The sequence below is a fragment of the Phoxinus phoxinus genome (genome assembly GCF_949152265.1).
Source record: "Phoxinus phoxinus genome assembly, chromosome: 4".
Taxonomy (NCBI): domain Eukaryota; kingdom Metazoa; phylum Chordata; class Actinopteri; order Cypriniformes; family Leuciscidae; genus Phoxinus; species Phoxinus phoxinus.
This window is the reverse complement of record NC_136879.1, coordinates 38,087,643-38,103,338: the sequence shown is the minus strand read 5'-3', so window position 1 is coordinate 38,103,338 and position 15,696 is coordinate 38,087,643. Positions and strand designations below refer to the sequence as shown.

The 15,696-nt window shown below is 39.2% G+C and overlaps 1 protein-coding gene and 1 long non-coding RNA gene across 3 annotated transcripts in view; one reads left to right on the top strand and one right to left on the bottom strand.

Annotated features, from left to right (window-relative positions):
- Window positions 1–15,696, bottom strand: part of actn4 (actinin, alpha 4) — a 51,864-nt gene that overhangs the window by 22,394 nt on the left and 13,774 nt on the right. The window lies entirely within an intron of this gene.
- Window positions 6,799–14,824, top strand: LOC306997288. Its single transcript, XR_013797342.1, has 3 exons — window positions 6,799–6,988; window positions 13,010–13,174; window positions 14,456–14,824. It is a non-coding gene; the product is annotated as an uncharacterized lncRNA (long non-coding RNA).

Sequence of the window (15,696 nt, the reverse complement as noted above, 5' to 3'; positions counted from 1 at the left end):
TGATAGTGTGTGTGTTAGATGTTTACACTTGCACTTCATAACTATGAAATGTAGTTATGAAATGTAATAAATATTGACATGACAATCAATTTGAAATCCTTGCATATTTGTTTTCAGAATGGGATTTTTCCTGTTAACAGGATTTCCTGTTTTTCTGACCTTATACATACGTCAAGTTGCCTTTTGGGACATACATGCGTACATATCATACTTGCCTGTTGAGAGGAGTTTATTTCAGAATCATATAAAAATCAACAAGAATGATAATAATAAAATTAAAGCAAACACAGCTCTGGTATCGGAATAGTATCGGTATCGGCCGATATCCAAATTCAAGTATCGGGATCTGATCGGAAGTGAAAAAATGTGGATCGGTGCATCCCTAGTACGGTGTGTTAAAATAGGTTTCAATCATTCATTAGATCAGAAGTTCACATCTAGAAACGGGCCTTGCTTGGAGCATCTGCATCCGTGAAATAAAAAAACGACAAAGTACAGATGGAAGAAAGGAGTGCCTGACCCAGAGAGAGTTCGCGCAGGAATTGAAGTCATCCCACTATCGCACGAGAGTGATTTCAGGAATGCCAGACATGCATGTTACGCCGCACTGAGATCGGCTGTCCACACTAATGAAGTGTGTTTGTATGTGAAGACCGAGAGTGGCGCTGTTAAAGTGGAGAGACGTGAGAAAATGTGAAGATTGTGGAGCATCTGCATCTATTCTCCAGGGCAAATACTCCACACATCAGCGCTGTAAACCCTAACACTCACAATAATGAATTGCTTTGAGTAGGGCCAACTTAAATTATACAGATTAGTTAAATCAAATTAACTTATGAGTATTTAGCACTTTCTTTTTCTTTCAAGTTCCCAGGACTGTGTAATTTAAGTAAACTGAACGTTTCATTGTTTTTTTTTAGTTTTATGAATTTATTTATTTTAATTTAGACGAACTTAAGTTTAACTGAAACCGGGCTGGGATTTCTATTTCCCAGCATGCTTTGCCGATGGCACTCGAAAGGGAGATGAAATGTTAAAATTAAGTGTAATATATTGGGGAGGTTTTTGTGTGTGCAAGATTAATGTTAAGTGGGAGATTAGTGACTAATGTTTTGTTATGCTAATTTAGATGAATTTCTGTTAATGTTGATTTTAGGAGTTACCATCATGGTGACAAGTTCGCATTTATTGAACTAGCTAGTTATATCTAGTTAAGCTAATACTACTAAAAATTTTCACTTTGAGGTTTCATTAATTTTTTTATTAGATGTATGAATTAGTTTACTCAAAAATTTCAAGTTGAGAACAAGTAAAATGTATGAGTACAAAATAAAAATCTGCCAGACGTAAACTTTCAATTTCTTAACTTAAAAATTGAGGCAAATGATTGCCTTATATTTATTTTTAGTTTTGCCAACTTATTCGGGTTTACGGTGAGCTGAGGATCCAGTTCAGTGCGTCAGGTGCGACTGGGATGATTAAAACTAGTTGATCTTAAAATGCAACAGGGAAGCCGAACTATTTTTGGAAATTTATCTTAATGCCTTAATTTAAAAAATGAGGAAAACTCCAACCTTTAAGGACACCAATTTTCTTTGTGAATGAATAATGTATCGTAAAAAAATAAATGTTCTTCCTTAAAATACAGGGTGCATAAGTTTGGACACCCCTATGTTAAATTCCCATAGAGGCAGGCAGATTTTTATTTTTAAAGGCCAGTTACTATATGGATCCAGGATACTCTGCATCCTGATAAAGTTCCCTTGGCCTCTGGAATTAAAATATCCCCACATCATCACATAGCCTTCACCATATCTAGAGATTGGCATGGAGTACTTTCCATAAGATCATCTCTCAATGCAAATTAAACCAGCGGTTAGGCTAACTGAAATAAAACCATGCCAATCTCCAGGTGTGGTGAAGGGTATGTGATGATGTGGGGATATTTTAATTCCAGAGGCCAAGGGAACTTTATCAGGATGCAGAGTATCCTGGATCCATGAAGTAACTGGCCTTTAAAAATAAAAATCTGCCTGCCTCTATGGGAATTTAACATAGGGGTGTCCAAACTTATGCACCCTGTATTTTAAGGAAGAACATTTATTTTTTTACGATACATTATTCATTCACAAAGAAAATTGGTGTCCTTAAAGGTTGGAGTTTTCCTCATTTTTTAAATTAAGGCATTAAGATAAATTTCCAAACGATGATTTTTTATTCCTCTTTTTAGGCAACTTTAGCATGGGTGTCTAAACTTATGCATAGCACTGTACGTTGAGTGAAATTAATTTAATGTTAACAGCAAAAAACGTATTTTTTTTTTTGCTAGATTTTATTAGCATGTAATTTAATAAAATAACTAAAATTAAAAAATATTAATAAAAAAAAAAGAAATAAAAACTAATAAAATCAAGCACCAAAATGACTAAATAAACTAATACAAATAATAATAACTAAAAATATATATTACATTTAAATATATACAAAATTTTCATGTTTTAAAGTAGTATTAAAGTATTACTACAATTTTTTTTTTTTAATTAACTAAAAAGATAATCAATTATATTTATTATATAATTATTGTTATTTTTAAGAGAATAAATGTATAGACCTTTTTAAAACAATTATATTATAAATTATATTGTACAGTTATCTATTGTAATTGCACAGTTCTAGAGTTTAAAACAACTTCAAGATGAATTCACACCTTCATACACAAAAAATGGTCATCAAAAAAAAAACGTGCTGAGCTTTATCGTTACAGGATGTGACACAGGAAACGTTTCCTCAGCCCACACACACGTATAATAAAATCAATCTAACCTCTGTGATTAGAAAGATGCAGTGGACGACCTTTGAGCTAGAAAGAGGAAAGAAATTGAACAAGACAAACAAATTGCACAAGCGATCAAAACTTCATGCCGGAACAGTTTGCGTGATTAATGTGCAAGTCATTGAGAGGGCAGCAGTCGAGACGGAATAAAAAGTAACAACCAAGAGTGACATCATAGCATTCAGCCTTAAAGGGACAGTGCACCAAAAAAATAAAATAATAATTCCCCTTCATAACTGGTCTTCTTTTCTAAATATCTTATGAAATTAGAAATAAATCATACAGGCATGGAACGAAATCAGGGTGAGTAATTGAGAATTAATACAGAATTAAAAAAATTTTTGGTGCACTGTCCCTTTAAGGCTGATGCTATGATGTCACTCTTGGTTGTTACTTTTTATTCCGTCTCGACTGCTGCCCTCTCAATGACTTGCACATTAATCACGCAAACTTCTCATTTTTGGGGGAACTGTCCCTTTAACTCAAAGATGGAGGAGGTGATGGACGGAAAGAAGGTCCTCTCAAGAAAACATCCCTCGGCTCAAAGGAAATGAGCTTTACAGCCGTCATTGAGCATAGATGGACGGGATGTAGAGGCCTCGGAAATTAAGATATTACATCTCGAAGCAACCAACCGACGGCTTCAGAAACCACACTGATGAGGTTTGTGCTTCGAAGAATTGAGACTTTAAGAGGTTCTTCACTTCTTCAACCGCCCCGTCCACTCATTCCTATCTATCACACAAACTTTCATAAATAACACAGAGAAATGATGGTTCAGCTCTGGAGATTCTGGTGACACTCGAGGTTTGTGTATCAACAGTTTGTAGGAGAAAAGTCAAACTGAGCACGCTTCAAATTCCTGCCACATCCTCCCGAAGAAGTGCCAGATGAGCAGGAATTTGGCAAAAGGTCATAATATAAATAATAAGGCAACTAAAGGAGGCGACATCAGCAAGTCAGAGCATATTTGATGGGAAATATTTACTAAGAGACTGACAAACATCAGCGCTGTTGTGGCGCAACACAAAAATAAAACAAAATAAAACAAAAATCATGATATGCCTTAGTTTGATTATCAAATCGCAAAGGCTGCAATTTAAATAAATACATGTTCAAATATTGATTTATCATACATTTTTGGCCAACAAAAAAAAATAGAATAAAAAATAAGCTTTTAAAAATTATATATTGCGTATATCATAATATCGATAATATCGTGATTGTCGTTATAACGATGTTTGATGAGAGATGATCAAGTATGTCCCTCAATATTCAAGATAAGGGGGAAAAAATTGCTATGCATGTCTTTTATATTTATATAAATTTCTCTCCAAATATCAGCATGATTACAAATGTAATATTGATTTCATACATTTTAGTAAGTCTTTAGCTCCATTTTGCCAAAGACAATAGTTCAAAACAAAGGCGTTTCGTTACTGAATGAACAAATCAGTTGGGTGAATGATTCAATGACTCGCGTATTAAGACAGTAAAATGTTAATAAATCTCTTTATATTGAAGAAAAAAAATAAAAATATATGTGACCCTGGACCACAAAATCAGTCACATGGGTACATTTTTTGAAAGTGAGATTTACACATCATCTGAAAGTTGAATAAATAAGCTTTCCATTGATGTGTGGTTTATTAGGGATAAGACAATATTTGGACAACTATTAGAAAATCTGGAATCTGAGGGTGCAAAAAAAAATAGAAATATTGAGAAAATCTCCTTTAAAAGTTGTACATTTATGTTCACGATTGTGCTATATATTTATTATGCTATAATGTGTTATATATTTATGGTAGGAAATTTATTAATTATCTTCATGGAACATGATCTTTACTTAATATCCTAATGATTTTTGGCATAAAAGAAAAATTAATAATTTTGACCCATACAATGTATTGTTGGCTATTGCCACAAATATACCCGTGCGACTCGTGACTGGTTTTGTGGTCCAGGGTCACATATCTACTTTTGGTCAACATCACACCCCTAATTGAAATATTTAGCATTCAATCTACTTCCAAATCAAGCTACTCTAATGTAAAGTCTAATTGTTGTGCAACAAACGGAAAATGACATGACATATCTGCATAATGACATATCTGCTAATGGTCGGCCAGTCTCACCCCAAACTTACACTGGTTAAGTCCATGTTTCCGAGTCGGGCTGGTCCGGGGAAAAACAAGAAGAGTGATGTTTTATGTCAACTAATGGCTAACTAACAGATGTCTGCATATGAAAGTGGGGAGTATAAGAAAACAATTCAACAATTACAAACATTCATGTAAAGATATTTTGCGTGGCTTTCCTGCATCTAAGTTGTCCCAAAATCTGTTTCCCAGGTTGTCTCTCTGGGAGTATCTCTGGGCTTTTCCTCCCGGCGACTCCCTCAGCTGTGCACTACGTGATCTGCTAGCTTCAGGCCCGGTGGTGGAGTGGAGATTCAGTAGCGCTGACTCACGTGTGCGAGCGGGACTCTCTCTTTCTCAAAGCTGCTTTTCACGGAGGAAAGTGAGTCAGGTTGGATTAAACGGAGGCCTCACAGGAAATCCAGTCCGCCAACACGGTCATCCAACACGGAGCCAAAACTCAGAAAAACAGAGCCGCCTGTCGCTACTGTAGCTAGTGCATCAGATGTACTTCTGTCACAAAGCGCCCGCGCGTTTTACCAACATTACCCGGACGGGCTTGAAATACACCTCAAAAGGTTTCAGTGTTCGGAAACATCGACTAAATTAAATGAGGCGGTTTCTCATCGACAACCATGCAGAAAAGAGAACAAGAACCACAGAAGAAAATACACAGGTGATGCATCCGAGTGAATTTCTTACCACCGTTTTCATTCAGTTTAATTTAACGTGTGGTGGAAACGAGTGCATGCACTGGCTCAAAGGTCAGCGTGTCAGCAGACAGGAGATCGGATCTTTCCTGCCAGGAGGAATCACATTTCTTGTTTGGTAACCGGACAAGACATTGCAGAGAGGACGTCTCTGTTCTGATAGACGTTAGCTGCTATTATAGTGTGTATTTTAGCACAACTAGAATGATGTGTTGACCAATCAGCATCGCAGACTGGAAGAATCTGCTTTAGAATAGATAATAAATAGCCATTATTAATAGGGATGTATGAATTGTGGGGGGAAATCTGCAGTTTTTCCACAAAAAAAATTTGTGAATTAAAATGCAAAAAAAAAATGTAATGCTTGTTTGTAGGGCTGCACAATTTGGTCAACATACACAAATTAAAAACAACAAAATAAGAAGTATTACTAATATTTCACTGAAAAAAAAAGAAAAAAAAGCCAGGTACATCAAATGTATGCTTTTATTTTAAAGGGAATCCCCAAGGATTAAAATCAGCAGCACTTCTCTTTTGTGGATACAAGCGCCGGTTTATAAGCGCTTCTCCTCATTACAAGTTTGGGAACACATGTGTTTTCAAATGCATGTTTAAAGTATCCCAAACTCAAAGCAGAAGTTCACGAGGGGCGATTTACTGTGACAGTGAAAACAAGAGTTGCTCGCGTGTAAATGAACAGTGCCACGCTCGCAATTTAATAAATTGCACTAAACCATAACATGCTTTATTTCACTTAATTGTGGAGCACTAATAATGGAAAAAATAAAAATAAAAAGACATGCAGGGACTTCTGGGGCAATCAGTGAACTCACTAAAAAGCGGATTTCCCAATGTTAATGGCCAGTCACCGGGGAACATCCGAAGCTCTGTGGTTCTTCATTCCATACAATCGTCAGAGAGACAGAGACAGAGAGAGAGAGAGACAGAGAGAGAGAGAGAAAATCCCACATGAGGATGGAATGTGTCTCTTCAGCATTACATAAACACTCTCTGTGTCTGTCTGTCTCTCTCTGGGCTCATGTTTACTGTGGAATGCACCAAGCGAGTGTTTGGTCCCCCACCACGGAGGATTCTGGGGGTCAAAACACGGAGAGCTGCAAAACCTCAACGGTTGCAGGTCAGAGTCTGTGGAAATGAAGCATCTACAGAACTAATCTCCCTGGATCGGTCAAGTCACACCGGAGTTCTACATATTCTAATGGAATCATGAGTTGTCGTGGCGACAATTGTTGCATTCTACTTCCAAATGTCACGTTTAATTCAATGTTACTTGGTGTTTCTAGGTAATTAGGGCCCAAGCCCTGAAAGGGCGAAGGCCCTATTGTTTTTCTTAGGATTATTATTTATTATTATTCTTCTTTATTATTATTATTATTATTTTACTACCTTTTGGGCACTTTTGGGGGCCTTAACGTGCTCAAAAACTCTTGAAACTTTGCACAAATGTCAGAACCTGCGGCCATCAGAGCCGCGCTTAAGCTGGTACCCGGGCGTGGCAGGGGGGCTCGACAGCGCCCCCTGGAATGGGATTCAAAAACATGTCCATATATCAAACACGCTTGCATGTAATAATATGAAACTCGGTACACATATAGATCTCATCGGGCCGAACAACTTTCGTGCTCTAAGTTTTACGCCAGTCCAACAGGAAGTCGGCTATTATGGGCTGTATGGAAACGCATGTTCTGGCATTTGAAACACTTCTCCCAGAGAATTCATCCGATGACCACGAAACTCGGTGTGCATGAAGCCAAGACATGGAGGATGATAAATTGCGAGGGGATTTTTGATATCTCGAACGGTTTGGCCGTGGCGAGGAAACGAATTTATGGCGAATATTGGAAACAGGAAGTGTGTTATAACATCCTCATACATTAACTGATCTTGATGAAACTTCAGCAGTGTGTTCGCTGTAAGAGGCCGATCACATGGATGTGACTATTTTGAGTCAAAGTTATAGCGCCACCAACTGGCAGCAGGAAGTGTGTCACTTTCAAAATGCTTTGAAATCACCCTCTTATTTTTACCGATTTGCTTCAAACTTCATCTGTATAATGTAAACACACGGCAGATGTAGACCTGTGAAAGGATTATTGATATCTTAAATACTGTTGCCATGGCAACGCATCAAACTTTAATATTCTTTTTTAAAGTTTTTGAGACTCTTAGCATACTTGAAATTGCATGAAACTCGACAGACAATTTACATTTATTGCCTAGTACACTTGTGCAAAGTTTCAGAAACGGGCGTGGTAAGGGGCTCAGTAGCGCCACCTTTAGTCAAAAATGGGGTATTAGTTTTACCTACAGTAACAAAAATCGGTATTTATATTTATCTCCCCGATCCGGACAACTTTCTAATTTACAGTCATTAGCTCCAACCAACAGGAAGTCAGATATTTTGGTTTGAATGTGATTTGATGGGAATTTTGCCAGTCTCTCTCAGTGTCTGTGTGTGTGAGAGAGGAGGGGGGCTTTATTTTAACCCTTTCTCTGCTGTGTGGTACTTCTCGGGCACTTTTGGGGCCCTTAACGTGCTCGAAAACTCTTGAAACTTTTCACACAGGTCAGAACCTGCGGCCATCAGGGCCGGCCTGAAGCTGGTACCCGGGCGTGGCAGGGGAGCTCAACAGCGCCCCCTTGAACGTGGTCCGAAAACTTGGTCCATATATCAAACACGTTTGCATGTAATAATATGAAACTCGGTACACATATAGATTTAATTGGGCCGAACAACTTTCGTGCTCTAAGTTTTACGCCAGTCCAACAGGAAGTCGGCTATTATGGGTTGTTTAAAAACGAATCCCCCTGGAATTTTATATACTCCTCCTAGAAAATAATTTTGATCGCCACCAATCTCAGTCAACATGAAGTCAAGACATGGAGGATGCTAAATTGCGGACGGATTTTTGATATCTCGAACGGTTTGGCCGTGGCGAGGAAACGAATTTATGGCGAGAAAAGAGAAACACGATGTGTTATAACGTCTTCATACATTAACTGATCTTGATGAAACTTCAGTAGTGTGTTTTTTGTAAGAGGCCGATCACATGGATGTAACTAATGTGAGTCAAAGTTATAGCGCCACCAACTGGCAGCAGGAAGTGTGTTACTTTCAAGATGCTTTTGACTAAAGTGGGGGGGGGTATTTTTACCTACAGTCACAAAACTCGGTATGTATTTTGTGCACATCGAGCCGGACAACTTTCTCATTTACAGTCATTAGCTCCGACCAACAGGAAGTCAGATATTTTGGTTTGAATGTGGTTTTGTCTCTCTCTGACAGAGTTCCCCCTGCCATTCTGTGTGTGTGTGTGTGTGTGTGTGTGTGTGCATGTGTGTGCCCCCCCCCCCCCCCCCTCGTGTGTGTCTGTGTGGGGAGGGGAAGGAGGGCACACACACAGACAGCCCCCCTGTCTCTGTGTGTGTGGGGAGGGGGGCAGAAAGACTCTATTAAAAATAGGTATATTGTGCCATCTAGTGTTTTATACTATGTATACATGTGTTTTTTCTTTTAAACAAGTGTTTTAAAGTACAGTAATTTCAATGAATATATATACCACACTTCATAGGAATTTTCGGTGTTGTGTACTTACAATGGCTGCTGATTTCATGTGTCCGTTAAGTCCATGAGACTGTAGGGTGTCTAATTTTTCATTTTAGGTTTCTGAAGGGTGCTCACGCATACTTTGTGGTTGATATGTGCCCTCGATGTGCACTTTTGCAGAACCCACACTGATGCAAGCTCTAAAGCAGACTTCTTCTCGACAGTCAAAGCAGAGTTACGTTATTGCCCGTCGTGCACAGGAACCCTAAAGGCACCGGGGTGGCGGTTTATATATATATATATATATATATATATATATATATATATATATAAATAAATATAGCTGCAAGCAGCGATGGAGGGCCCAAGCCGGTGGCACCGCCACCTCGGTGCCTTTAGTGCAACTAAAGGCACCGGGGTGGCGGTGCCACCGGCTTGGGCCCGTAATCGCTGCTTGCAGCTATATTTATTATTATTATTCTTCTTCTTCTTTATTATTATTATTTTACTACCTTTTGGGCACTTTTGGGGGCCTTAACGTGCTCAAAAACTCTTGAAACTTTGCACAAATGTCAGAACCTGCGGCCATTAGGGCCGCGCTGAAGCTGGGACCCGGGCGTGGCAGGGGGGCTCGGCAGCGCCCCCTGGAATGGGATTCAAAAACATGTCCATATATCAAACACGCTTGCATGTAATAATATGAAACTCGGTACACATGTAGATCTCATCGGGCCGAACAACTTTCGTGCTCTAAGTTTTACGCCAGTCCAACAGGAAGTCGGCTATTATGGGCTGTATGGAAACGCATGTTCTGGCATTTGAAACACTTCTCCCAGAGAATTCATCCGATGACCACGAAACTCGGTGTGCATGAAGTCAAGACATGGAGGATGCTAAATTGCGGACGGATTTTTGATATCTCAAACGGTTTGGCCGTGGCGAGGAAACGAATTTATGATTAAAAAAGGATGCATAAAGTGTGTTATAACTTAGTTATAGTTTTACCTACAGTTACAAAACTCAGCGTGTATATTGATATTATCAAGCCGAACAACTTTCTAATTTACAGTCATTAGCTCCGACCAACAGAAAGTCAGATATTGTGGTTTGAATGTGAATTGTGTCTCTCTCTGTCTCTGCTATTCTGTGTGTGTGTGTCTGTCTGTGTGGGGTGGGGAGGGGAGGGGGGATCTGTGTATGTGTGTGTGTGAGGAGGGGGGCTAGTTTAGTTTAACCCTTTCTCTGCTGTGTGCAAAATCTCGGGCACTTTTGGGGCCCTTAACGTGCTCGAAAACTCTTGAAACTTTGCACAAATGTCAGAACCCGCGGCCATCAGGGCCCGACTGAAGCTGGTACCCGGGCGTGGCAGGGGGGCTCGGCAGCGCCCCCTGGAATGGGATTCAAAAACATGTCCATATATCAAACACGCTTGCATGTAATAATATGAAACTCGGTACACATATAGATCTCATCGGGCCGAACAACTTTCGTGCTCTAAGTTTTACGCCAGTCCAACAGGAAGTCGGCTATTATGGGCTGTATGGAAACGCATGTTCTGGCATTTGAAACACTTCTCCCAGAGAATTCATCCGATGACCACGAAACTCGGTGTGCATGAAGTCAAGACATGGAGGATGCTAAATTGCGGACGGATTTTTGATATCTCGAACGGTTTGGCCGTGGCGAGGAAACGAATTTATGATTAAAAAAGGATGAATAAAGTGTGTTATAACTTAGTTATAGTTTTACCTACAGTTACAAAACTCAGCGTGTATATTGATCTTATCAAGCCGAACAACTTTCTAATTTACAGTCATTAGCTCCGACCAACAGAAAGTCAGATATTGTGGTTTGAATGTGAATTGTGTCTCTCTCTGTCTCTCTGCCATTCGTGTCTGTCTGTGTGGGGTGGGGAGGGGAGGGGGGGATCTGTGTATGTGTGTGTGTGTGTGTGTGTGAGGAGGGGGGCTAGTTTAGTTTAACCCTTTCTCTGCTGTGTGCAAAATCTCGGGCACTTTTGGGGCCCTTAACGTGCTCAAACTCTTGAAATTTTGCACACAGGTCAGAACCCGCGGCCATCAGGGCCAGGCTGAAGCTGGTACCCGGGTGTGGCAGGGGGGCTCGACAGCACCCCCTGGAATGGGATTCAAACACTTGTCCGTATATCAAACACGCTTGCATGTAATAATATGAAACTCGGTACACATTTAGATCTCATCGGGCCGAACAACTTTCGTGCTCTAAGTTTTACGCCAGCCCAACAGGAAGTCGGCTATTGTGGGTGGTATGAAAACGCATGCCCCTGGAATTTGAAACACTCTTTCTAGAAAATTCATCCAATCGCAACCAAACTCGGTCAGCCTGACGACAAGACATTGAGGATACTAAATTGCTGACGGATTTTTGATATCTCGAACAGTTTGGCCGTGGCGAGGAAACGAAATTATGGCGAGAAAAGAGAAACACGATCTGTTATAACGTCTTCATACATTTATTGATCTTGATGAAACTTCAGTAGCGTGTTTGTTGTAAGAGAGCGATCACATGGATGTAACTAATGTGAGCCCCCCCCCTTTTCTGTGTGTGTTTGGAGGGGAGCAGAAAGACTCACACTGATACAAGCTCTAAAGCAGACTTCTTCTCGACAGTCAAAGCGGGGTTACGTTATTGCCCGTCGTGCACAGGAACCCGAAAGGCAACGGGGTGGCGGCTTTTTATATATATATATATATATATATATATATATATATATATATATATATATATATATATATATATATAAATAAATATAGCTGCAAGCAGCGATGGAGGGCCCAAGCCGGTGGCAGCGCCAGCCCGGTGCCTTTAGTGTAACTAAAGGCACCAGGGTGGCGGTGCCACCGGCTTGGGCCCGTAATCGCTGCTTGCAGCTATATTTATTTATATATATATATATATATATATATATATATATATATTTATTTGTGAAATTCACTGAGAATATTTTTTTTTACACTAAATTTATTATTTTACATTATTTCTGAATGTAATAACAAAATGTGACTTATACACCGATGCAACTAATCTATCTTTTTGGTAACACTTTATTGTACAGTGTCCAATGTAGTTTCTATAGTAATTACTATAGATGCATGCAACTAACCCTAAACCAAACCTAATCCTAAACCTATAGTAAGTTCATGTAGTTAATTAATATTACTCGGTACTTAAATGTAACAAGGACACCTTAAAATAAAGTGAGCCACGTTTTTTTCTCTTAATGCAATTCTGATTTTTAGTCAAATTTACTTATTTTCCAGAAAATATGGTAAAAGTGAACACTTGCCTAAACAAAAACCACTAATCAGGGCACTTTCAAGTTATGCATAACTTCCAATGTGGTGTGTCAAATAACAAGGGGAGAAAGTGAGAGAGAGAAAGAGAGAGAATGAAGCTAAACATGTCGGTCGAGTCGGTCCGGTCTCCTGGTATTGTCACTCTTAACTGCCTCTTCCTGTGTCTCCTGTAATGTTCTCATGTCCTTATAAGGCAACACACACTCGTTCTGCGTGACGCAATAGGCCGGACGAAGTCCCGCCCCTCCCCCCCACAACGCGCACACACACACACACACACACACACCTGATCAAAGGCACCACACCTTTTCCCCTCTCGCGCCTAAAACAATCTCGCCGCTTAGAAAGGAAAGTGTGTTTTTCAAAGCTTAATGTTCACAAGTATGCATTCTCGTTTACGTGTGTTTGTCCTTCGGGTGCAGGAATGTGAAATATGACCCCCATCCGCCTCGCAGTCGGGACGCTTACAATGAGGCAGCAAAAAAAACGACAGAACACAGGCTCCAGAGAAACTGCTGCTCACAAACTTCAGCCCAACTTCCTGTTCCTGTGTGAACACATCAATCGGCCTGAACGGGACAAGACAGGCAAGTATGTGCAATATAGAAAGAAACGGTTGGACCTTACAGTCATTTCAGTACAACTACTCACACACACGCTCACACTCGCTTTTATAAAAATAAAAATATTTTTTTTTAAAAGCAACAAAATTAACTAACATTTAAATTTAAAAAGAAAATATTTCAAGACATTTATAAAATAAAATAAAATAAAAAAAAGACTAAAACTAACTGAAATTAAAATGAAAGGTATATATATAAAAAAAGAAAAGATAAAACTAATAAAAAAAATTACAAAACCGATAAAAATGCCAAAATCTCACACAGACATTCCAGTGCAAACTGAGTCACGGTTCCACGCCTAAATCTGTCTGACACACGCATACCGATGACGACCCATCAAACCTACACTGACTGTGTGTTCAGCGACAAAGGCCACACGGCAGCGCGAACACACACAATGGCATTATCATCTTTCAAAATAGGTGTGACAAGATCTTTCTGTGCTATGAATGACTCAAGAGTAACACTCAACATTGCGTTTGTGGCGGAGTGAGTGAGTCCATCTTTCCTGTCAGTGAAGTGGCTTTGCCCACATCGGTTTCTACACACTTCAATCACATGTGTGTGTGTGTGTGTGTGTGTGTGTGTGTGTGTGTGTGTGTGTGTGTGTGTGTGTGTGTGTGTGTGTGTGTGTGTGTGTGTGTGTGTGTGTGTGTGTGTGTGTGTGTGTGTGTGTGTGTGTGTGTGTGAGTGAGTGAGTGACACCACATCCTACAATAAAAAAAACCCTATTCCAAATGTCACAACACCAAAATGTCCACAGTCCCTACAAATAACAAAACTTTACAAAATATTAACACTGCTAACATATTTAAATAAATAAAGATGCACTCACATGAACACTTTGACCGATACCGATAAACGGTATATTTGAAAGCCGATAACCGATATATTGGCCGATAAATCTAAATGTATATCATTTTTGAAAGCCTGATTACAAAAGCAAAAGTCTCACTATTAAAAGCCAAATCAAACATATACAGTAGTATACTATTTGAACCAGTGTGCGTTTTAAAATTTATTTTACACTCCTATAGACGACATTTTTTCTGTTTTTACTATTAATGCAAATAAATTAAATAATGCAAACAGGTCATTGGACAACATTACTTAGTTAAAGTGCATGGATAACTAAAATGGAATAGCCTCCAAACGGACTATACAGAAATTATTTTAATTCCATATTGTTGAGGAGTTATTATTCATAAGTGCTGGTTATTAATACTGCAATGTTTTTCTTGTTAGCAGGTCGATCAACCTGAAGTAAAGAAGAGGAAGTAACATGTAGATTAGCCGTGTCTCGTCTCGACAGCAACGACCTGATATTGAGGTGTTAATTGTGTCAAGCGTGTGAGAACTGCAGATCTGCTCTCATTGGCTCCTCACACATGACATCACAGGCTCTCGTGGGTCGGTTGTGGTGCGTCGAGAAACCACACACTCAAACGCCTGGGAACATCCGACCGTGACCACTCCAGATCTGCGCTTCCATGAAACCCAACTCACAAGCAGAAAAGATGTGCGTCAACAATCATGGATGAAACCGGCGTCTTTTCAACCGCTGAGACAAAGTGGAGAATTACAGACCTTCATTTAAAGGGTTTAAAGGGATAGTTCAGCCAAAAATAAAAATTCTGTCATAATTTGAACACAAAAGTAGATATTTTGAAGAATGTGGGTGACCAAACAGTTGATGGACCCCATTGACTTCCATAGTATGGAAAGAAAGAAAAAAAACTATGGAAGTCAATGGGGACCAGAAACGGTTTGGTCACCCACATTCTTCAAAATATCTTATTTTAAGTTCAACAATGAAAGAAACTCGTACAGGTTTGGAACAACTTGAGGGTGAGTAACTGATGACAGATTTTTTTATATTTTGGTAAACTATCCCTTTAAGACCAGTATGGTAACATCACTACTCGACGCACAACTGTAAACCAACGCACACATCTAAATGAGCTCAATTGCACAATCTAATGCATTTCTCACATCAAGATCACACACATTGTCTTTCGGAAACTGGTTCTTTGGTGGATTTAGCAGCAAGACAAAAATAAACCCACAATGCAGGCGATGCTATATCAATGGGTGGAAACTGTGCTGTGGCTAACTCAAACTCACAGCTCTTTGTCTAGCATCTTGTAGCAGAGTTGTACGACTAAATGTTTCCAGTCACCAAAATATATATATACAGTGTAAAATTAAATCATGTAAATTGAGAACCAACATCATGGGCAGATTGGGCTGTCACTTTACGTGCGAAAATCGATCGCACAATCGATCGGACCAACCAACACAAGTTTGGAAAAGTTGGAAAACAAAAAAGAAAGAGTATTCAAAGAGTTTTGAAAAAGAAAATAGGGAATCGATTTTAACCAAATATGTACACTATTCATTTTAAATGAAGTAAAAAAAAAAAAGATAGATGTAACAAAACAAAACAAAAAAGCAGAAAAAGAAAGAATTCCTAAAGTGCAGGAGGC